We start from the raw sequence: 8,982 nt of genomic DNA, 5'->3' as shown, positions 1-8,982 counted from the left end.
CTTCAAGCCTTTAAGACCCCAGATGCTATATCTTTTGATAGCTGGGCATCATCCGCTTTCTTTTTCACATTTGCTTATGCACCCATTTTGTGTTCAGTGATTGTGCCAAGAGGGTGAACATCATAGAATACCGGATTATTAGAACAAAGTGTTCTTCCATTGAGGGGGAGGGTATGAGCAGAGGCCCGAAGTCCATCCACTACCTTGGTCTATTGCTATATAAATATATGTACATAGGCCAATACTTCTACTTTTATGAATTCATGTATCTACATATGTACATACTTATACCCCTATCCATAGCTTTGCTTCCTAGATCTTTCCTTTGTTTCCTTTTACCTTCTTCCTTTCCCACCATCACGCTTGCCCTTCTTCTGTCTCTTAGTAATTCCTCTCAGCTAAATTGATGTTGCTCCAACAACCCCAGGATCCCTGTATCCTCCTGGCTGTTGATTTTAATTCCGTAGTTGTTCCCCTGTCTATGGCGTGGTTTGCTCATCTCTCCCTTCCCCTGCCTCCTTCTCCCCCAAGTCCCTCTGGAACTGTCGGTCCTGTTGCTTTTTCCTCAAGCTTGCTTCCCATACCTCTTAATTTTCTGGTCTGATAGCAGGAGCACCAGGCGGGGGATTCTACCTGGATGCCATCTTGACTCTCTCCTCTAGGTTTCTTCCTAGCGCCTGCTTCTGGAAGTCTTCTTGAATGTGTTCCCTGGGACAAGAACCTACTTCAGAAAGTGGACTGGGAGTAGAAGCAGATCACTAGGCAGTTTGGAGGCAGGTAAATGATGTGTGGTCCACAGCCACTTTGAACACATAAACACTGACTCGTGACGTCGTGGATGTACAAGATGGTCGCCATTGGTCTCCAGTTGCGTAGAGCAGACCAGGAGGTCTATATTCACCACACTCTCGTGGGACCCTCACCCTGAACCTTCTGAGTTGCTCTTTATCTTCTTACATAGAATCTTAATAAACTAATATAAGGGGAAACTTTTCTTCTTCTCTAATGGCAACTTTGCCCTAGGATGTTTCCTTGTTATAGCAGGAAGTATCATTGTATTTGTCTCACATTCACTTGGCATGTTTTCCTAAAGTCATATTGCAGTTGAAATCCAGGTCCCTTAGCTCTCAAAGACTTTTCGGTGAGTCTCTGCTTTTGTTGACTGGTGGTCTATGTTCCTCTACTCAGAAGTGATGCTGCACTGGATGGCAGTGATTAGCTCAGGCACCTTGTACCAGGCTTCCCTTTTGTTCCTAACTTGCAATCCGGAAAGGATGCTTGATGAACTAACAAACTGCTGCTGTTTTCCTTTAGAAGTTAGGAGTACTCCATCCCATCTGAAGGGCAGAACTCAGCTAGCAGTTACCTGTGGCCGGAGACGGATGCAGACTGTGTAGAGGAGGTGTTCCCGACGCTGCTTCCCTCTTGTTCTATCCGTGCCATTCTGTTAGGATTCATAGTGAACTGTTGATGTTTTCCTTTAGAAGTTACAATAATCCGAGTCCATTCTGATTCACAGTGAACTTATAGGGCAGATTAGAACTGCCCCTGTGGGTTTCCAAGACTGTATTTTTTTCAGGGGAGCAGAAAGTCTCATCTTTCTTGAACAGCGGCTGGTCTTTCGAACTATTGACCTTACTGTTAGCAGTCCAGTGTGTAACCACTGGGCTCATTCTATGAACTCACGAATAATACCTCCAGCTGGAGTGCAGGCACTTGTCCCTTCAAGAAAACAATCTGAGAACCAGACTACATCATAGCTTGTAAGCAAAACTACTGCAGAAGACTCCTTCCTCCATGCTCTGACTAGAAAAGATTCCTTAACTTCTTGCTTGAGGAAGCAGATTCTGATGGAGAAGGTCCATTCTGTCTTCCTTAGGCACTCAAAAAAGAGAAAGAAAGGAAAAGAAATGGACGCACTCACATTGAGTTAGGATTGATAATGAACTAACAAACCGTTGCTGTTTCCCTTTAGAAGTTAAAATAACCCATCTCTATCTGAAGGGTGTTTCTCTCTTAACTGTGGGATCGATTCTGACTCATAGTGAGACTGGAACTCTTTAAGCAAGTAGAAAGCCCTGTCTTAATCCCTCAGAGCCTAAAGGTCCCGTAATCCTCCTAGCTTCTTCTGTGACAACTTCACTGTGTGTGTGTGAGTCTGGGTACTTTAGAGAAACAAATCCACAGAGACTCATGTATAAGAGAGAGTTTTATATAAAGGTTAAGTACACATCAAGAAAACATCCCAACCCAGTGCTGCCCAAGCCTACAAGTCCAACATTAACCCATTAACCCATATGTCCGACACCAATCCACGAAGTCCTCCTCCATCTCACAAAACACATGCAATGACGCCGATTGCAGGGGGAAAGCCGAGTCAGTGAATGTGCAAGTATCTCAGTGCTGGCAGGGGTCTCCACACGGCTGCTCCAGCATCCAGGGCTGCATCGGGGTAGGTCCATGTGGCTTCTCCTCGGGGATGTCTTGCAGGAAGTCAGCCTTGCCAGCTGAAGCAGGGAACTGGCTAAGGCAGCTACACCCTGGTCCGACCATCAGAAAAGCAAGAGATCAGAGAACTCGAAAGGCGAGGCTCACAGAGCCATTTATCTCTTTGCCCTCCAATTAACCCCACATGTGTTAATTATCGGCCGGGTTGGCATAATAAACTAACTACTTCATTGTGTTTGTTCATGATTGAAGCAATATGGCTTCTCCACCTTCATGTATTCCACTGATGGCCCATGCAAGATTATGGGAAGAAAGCTAAGGGTGAACTGTGAAATCCTTTTCATGGAGAGCAGCAGTTCTCAACCTGTGGGTCGCAAACCTTTGGGGGGTCGAAAGACTCTTTCACAGGGGTCGCTTAAGACCATCGGAAACACGTATTTCTGATAGTCTTAGGAACTGAGCTACTACATCTCTATCCGTCTCCAGGTGGATCTGCTCACAGGTGGTACTGTCCCCAGACAAGTACCCTGTGTAAAAACTGTTACCCATGCTACACCATGCTTCAAGACAACATTTCATTTATATGTAATTAGAAATAAATATTTCATAATACATAACTACATATTGTTTTTGTGATTCATCATGGTGCTTTAATTATGTTCAATTTGTAACAATGAAAGTCCATCCTGCATATCAGATATATACATAACGATTCACGTAGCAAAATTACAGTAATGAAATAGCAACGAAAATAATGTTATGGTTGGGGGTCACCACAACATGAGGGACGGTACTAAAGGTCGCGGCATGAGGAAGGTTGAGAACCCCTGATCTAGAGCCTTGGTTTTAATTGGGGAAGAGGAGATGTTTTAGTCTCTTAGAGCTGATGAAGCCAGAATCCTGTTTGCTAATTAGAGAAGGTCTCAGGCATCCCTTACTAATCCATTGCCTACAAAATAAATTATAAAGTCTGTAGCCTCACACATACATCTTTCTAGTATCCATTAAAATTAGTTTATTAGTTGTCATTGCATGGATTCCACCGAAGGGTGACTCCATGGGTGTCAGAGTAGAACTGTGCTCCTCAGGGTGTTCAATGGCTGGTTTGGGGGAAATAGATGACCAGGTCTTTCTTCCAAGGCGCTTCTGCATGGGTTGGACTCAATGGCCTTCCAATTAGTGGTCAGTGCTTAACTATTTGCACCATTCAAGGGCACTTTATCCTTTGCTCCAATCACATTGGCATGCTCATTTCCCTCAGTCTCTTTTGTACTTTGCCACCTCAATCATCTACTAAGTTTTTCACCCCAATTTGTGTCCCTGCTGTTCTAGGACTGTCTCCTTTTGAAGCACGTTTCTACCTCTTGAACTTGGCTTATCGAGCCCATCACTATCTGGGCTAACATTAATTTGAGCATAAATCTTTTGCTGTTTTTGGATGACTTATGTTTTGTGATGAGCAGTTTATGTCAGGTGTTTATGCCTGTTTCCCCTTATTTCCTTGCAGATTTATCAAGACCAGGAAATGGTTTTGTCTTCGTGTTTTTTTTCTTTTTGGAAACTTCTTGGCGTACAGGGTTACATATCGAACGAGACCACCAGCCTCTCAAAGTGAGAAAGGTGAGCCTTCCTGCTCCTGAGAGTCTGCAGTCTCAGGAACTCCAAGGGGGAGTTCCCCTCTCCTATCCGGTCTCTACGAGGCAGACTGGACTCAGAGACGGTGCGTTTCTGTGGCTGTTGTTTGAGTTGTTTTTTTCACAACGCAGTTCACCACACTAACAAATTAGCTTTATTGGCGTGTACTTCACATCTCATAGTTTAATCATTCAATCCTATTAAGAAGGGTCGGGCAACCATCACCAAAATCAGTATCAGGATATTTCTTCTCACTCTCATTGCTGTTAGCTCCCCATTTACCTCCGTCCTCTCCTGCCAGCCCCCTAGGTAAGTATTAATCCCGGTGCTGTCTCTATAGAGTTACCTATTCTGGGTTTCATAAACAAATTCATATAAAACACAAACAGGAAGTGAACAACAGGAGCTAAACAAACCCAACAACAGTGGCTAGGCCCAACAGAGAAAAATCTTAATCGAAGACTGAACTTGGTCAAAAATGAGATAATAAGGTGTTATATTTTAAGCTAACCGCATCTGCCATGATTGACTTTACAGTGCTCTGTGTTTGCTAGCCAGGCTCTTGACGTCCCTGGATTATGGTCAAAGGAGATTCACCAGAGGCGTCATCCATGTGAGGACCCTGCAAATGGGTTTTGGCTTTCCACTGTCATCCATAGCTTCTGCAAACAGGGGTTCAGAATTTAGGCTCAGATACCATTCTCTCTTTCAGATTTGAATTGTATTATTTACAATCCCTGGACCCCATAGGCTACTTTGCTTCTTCCATGTGGACTTAGTTGATGCCTCACTTTGATGGGTGTTTGTTTAAAGACAAGCCTTTAAGACTTCATTCACGATTCTTTGATAGGCACCATCTGGTTTGTTCACCACACTTTGCTATTACAAGTGTCCACCCATATCTTCATTCATCTCTTCATGAAGGCAAGTATCAAGTAAAGGCATATCATAGTAGCAGATTGTTTTTAGAATGAGATGAGAATTGTTATTAAGTTATTAAATTAACTTTATTATATTATTTTAAGTTATTATATAATTACATTATTAAGTTAACATATAGCTATGATTGACATATGTTTCTGGTTCCCTTTGAGACATCATTATTATTTTATGATAGAGAACATTATCAATCATCCTCCTTGGGCATAAGGTAATTTTATTGATAGTGTCATTTAACCAACGGTATAGAATTTTAAACATTGTTGAGAAAATGAAATTATACAAGTATAGGCAGGCTTCAGATCACAATACATGAATTGTTGACCAATACAGATTAAACTCTTAAGTGACTGGACACTATTTACACAAGCAATGGTGGTTGGTGATAGAGCAAACGTTTTAATAGCATTCATTCACAAAGGCAGAACCACACCTACCAGAGGACTCTATGTCATAGGAAAGCAAGGAGAGCATTAAAATAGTAAATATATGGTAGGCCTGGGCCACCATTCATCGGGGACCCTCAGAGCCAGAGACAGGAACCCAAGTCCAATGACCTCCCAATTCCATAACCTTAGGATAGCAGTCATCTGCTTCTTCTCACCTTCACCCTTAAGTCCAAGGGAGTATGTCAGGTTTGTCAGGATGGTACAGGTGAGCGTGAAGTAAGTCCAGTTTGCTTAGTGGAGTTTCCACGTCGAATCCTTCTGGTGTGGCCTATGAAGGAGGCTGTGTGCTTGAAAGGCTAGAGTAGTCCCAGCAGTCTATAGCACATGGCTTGGGTTACCAGTAGATGGATAGCAACTAGGTGGAAAGTGTCCAATTACATAGTTCTAGGTGTATTCTCTTGAATTCTATCTATTATTAAGTGCTCCCCCCAAAAAAAAGGGTAGTTGCTCCTCCTGGTTTCCCCACCAACAGAAGTATAATCACCTTCTCTGAGACATACATGCCCTCCTTTTTCTCATCTTAATTTTCAGTAATGTCTGCTTATCACTGTGATAAGAGTGTCTTAACAGATGTTTTAATAAATATTTTATATTGGAGGAGGGGAGAAAAAGTTATTTGCAGCAAGCCTGCCACTTGCTATTTAAAATTTATGTCCCTCTGCTGCCTGCATTTCAAGATTAGCTCACACTTGTTGCAGGGACTTATTTAAATGTGAAATGTCAGATGATAGTACTGTCAACACTTGAGGAAAATAAAACTCTATCAACCCACGGTGGCAGATATGGTTACACGTGACAATGCCAAACTGTGCATAGATCTGAAAGAAATTCCAGGGTCTGCTGAGATTATCACAGGCTCTAGTCTGTCTGTATCAAAACCAAATATTGCGTTATTCCATTTTAGAAATTAGACATTTATGTAAACTATTTTAGAAAAGGAACTTTATTAATGAGGAGAAATAAGACCCCAAATTCAAGTATTGTTTATAGTGACCTAATTATTAAGTCTTCAACAGGCAACGACAAAACAAAGATAAGTGCTCAGGATGAGAGATACCGTCAGCATGAGGCCATAATGCTGCCCACAGTCACTGGACAAGCATAAAGGAAACGGTCACAAAATTGTAATTGGAGGCCGACAAATTAATCACAGTTGCAGGCAAGGCTACAGAATCGGGAAAGGGACCAAGATAAGGCTGTGTACACTACTGCAGATTAGAAAAGTTTTTGAGGCTGACTCAGGCCTTTCCACTAGACTCTACCCCCATTTCCAACAAGGGCACACCCAGGCAAGTCCCTAAGTGCTAGGCTGCCCTTCCATAGGCTAGGTAGGGGAGTGGTCATAATCCATTTTCAAACACATCTTCTGTGTGAGGGCAAAGCTTTTCACATTGCTGGTCCATGGTGAGAAAGAATTTACAGGAGGCTGATTCTGTGGGTACCTCCAAATGGATCAGGGCTCCCACTGTGAACTGTAGCATGCCACAAACCTAGTGTTCATGATTTAAGCTCCCCCCCCCTTTGGAAACTCTTTATTTTTTTTAATCGTTTTATTATGCAACTTAAATAATAAAAAAATGCTTTCTTTTGTTAACTGATCATCCGATAAAAACATTATAGCATAATTATGAGCATTTAAGAAAAAAATGCAACACACTGTCTTGAAGTAGAAAGTTTGTTTTCACATCTCAGAATCAGGACTTTTGATGACACAGGAAAGCCTTAGAAATGTTTAGCACAAACAATGTCTAGCTCTTAAAATATACCAATTTTTTAGGAACCCCCTAGTCATTTTAAAAATGGATCGTTTACATTTTGGGCCACAGCATGTTTTTATTTCCTTGAGAAATCGCTGGGTGTTATCTCTTTGGAAATCTTTGAGCTAGGTAAAGATCATAAGCACTTTAAAAAATAATTAATGGGATTCTAGCAGATTGATGGCGTGTGGTCCTTTGAAAGGCTGTGCCCAAACGTTTTCTCATGACCATAGCTTGACTTCCCTATCTCCTCCCCCTCCCGCCTTGCTCCCTCAATAAAGGAGCCCTGGTGGTGTGGTTACAAGTTGGGCTGCAGTCCACAGGGTCAGCAGTTCAAAACCACCAGCTAGCAATGAGGGAGAAAGACTGTGGGCTTTCTACCCATGAAAAGTTACAATGTTGGAGACCCACTAGGGGTTGCTATGAGTCAGTATTGACTCCATAGCAGTGAGTTTTGAGCTGGGACGCATAAAGGAGTCCTTGAGGGGAGTGGGGTTGGGCTGCTAACTGCGAGGTTAGCAGTTTGAAACTGCTCTGTGGGAGAAAAAGGAGGCGTTCCGCTTCTGTAAAAAGTTCGTCTCAGAAACCCACCAGAGCAGTTCTACCCTTCCTGTCGAGTAGCTAGAGTCAAAATGAGGGAGAAAAGACTGCGGGCTTTCTACCCCAGTGAGTTCGATTTTGTTCGGGACTCATACGGCATGACAACATCAAGGGTTTTTTGCCTTGGTTTACGATGACGCAGTTGCCTCCTTCGGATGGGGTTAAGAGAGAAGGCGGCAGGTTAACAGTGTCTGCACAGGGTAAAATGACGACCTCCAGGTACAGCAGAGCAGTGAAACGATATCCAGGTAGTCAGTTTCCTGAAGAGGCTCCTTCTTTATTGGCTGCCAGAACGTTCCATGGTGCTTCATGGTCTAGTTAAAATACATCTTCTCAGGCTTCACTTCTAGGGACTATTCACTAGACCGAGGACATCTGGAATATGAATTAAACAAAACAAAACCACCCAGGAAACGGAGATGCACGCCAACGCCTCCACCTCCGGGAACAGGAGTGTGGACAATCCCTTGTTTCTTCCAGTCTGACATGTCATTAGAGTTGGGTGCTTTCCCAGTGCTTCCCAGGTAATTACTCAATAAGCAGGGTAAGCACGGATTTACTGATGCTTGCTTGGGTGCTGAAACCCATGTGAAATTGTTCACTGCAGATTAGGCGACCTTGCTTCTCCAGTAAAGCGGCACACATGCTTCCCTCTGCCCTTCCCACTTCTTGGGGAAGAGAGAGCCCTTGCCCACCAAATATTTTCTTTCTCCTCCTTCCCTTCTCATTACGCATTCAATTCACCGATCAGACTATAACCCCCCTGCAGGTAGGGTCTCTGATGCGGGGTAGCCCTGGCACTAGTAGCACCGTTTCCCTCCGCAGCCACGTGGTACTCAGGGCTCAGCATGGCCGCAGGCCGGGGCGGGGCTTCCCCGCGACCGGCCCCAGCCCCCTTCCAAAGCGCTTCCTAGTTTCCCCTCCACCAAGGTCACCGAGGCCTTGGAGGGGAAGGGGAGGGGCTGCCAGCTTTTGAAGGTCATCTAAGCTTTTGAAAAGGGGGCCTGTTAGAACCGGCCATCCACTGGTGACGCGAACCACCCACTCCAAGGCCCCAAGGCCGCCGTGTGAAGGGCACCGCAGGCTCCGGCGGGACCCCCGGCCGGCAGGGGGCGCTCGGGGACGAGCGCGCGGAGCCTCCGGGAGCGTCGGCG

The sequence above is a fragment of the Echinops telfairi genome, unplaced genomic scaffold (assembly GCF_000313985.2).
Source record: "Echinops telfairi isolate 266 unplaced genomic scaffold, ASM31398v2 ScPeMD7_31;HRSCAF=116, whole genome shotgun sequence".
Classification (NCBI taxonomy): Eukaryota; Metazoa; Chordata; class Mammalia; order Afrosoricida; family Tenrecidae; genus Echinops; species Echinops telfairi.
The sequence above is the reverse complement of the archived record's forward strand: the minus strand, read 5'-3'. Positions refer to the sequence as shown.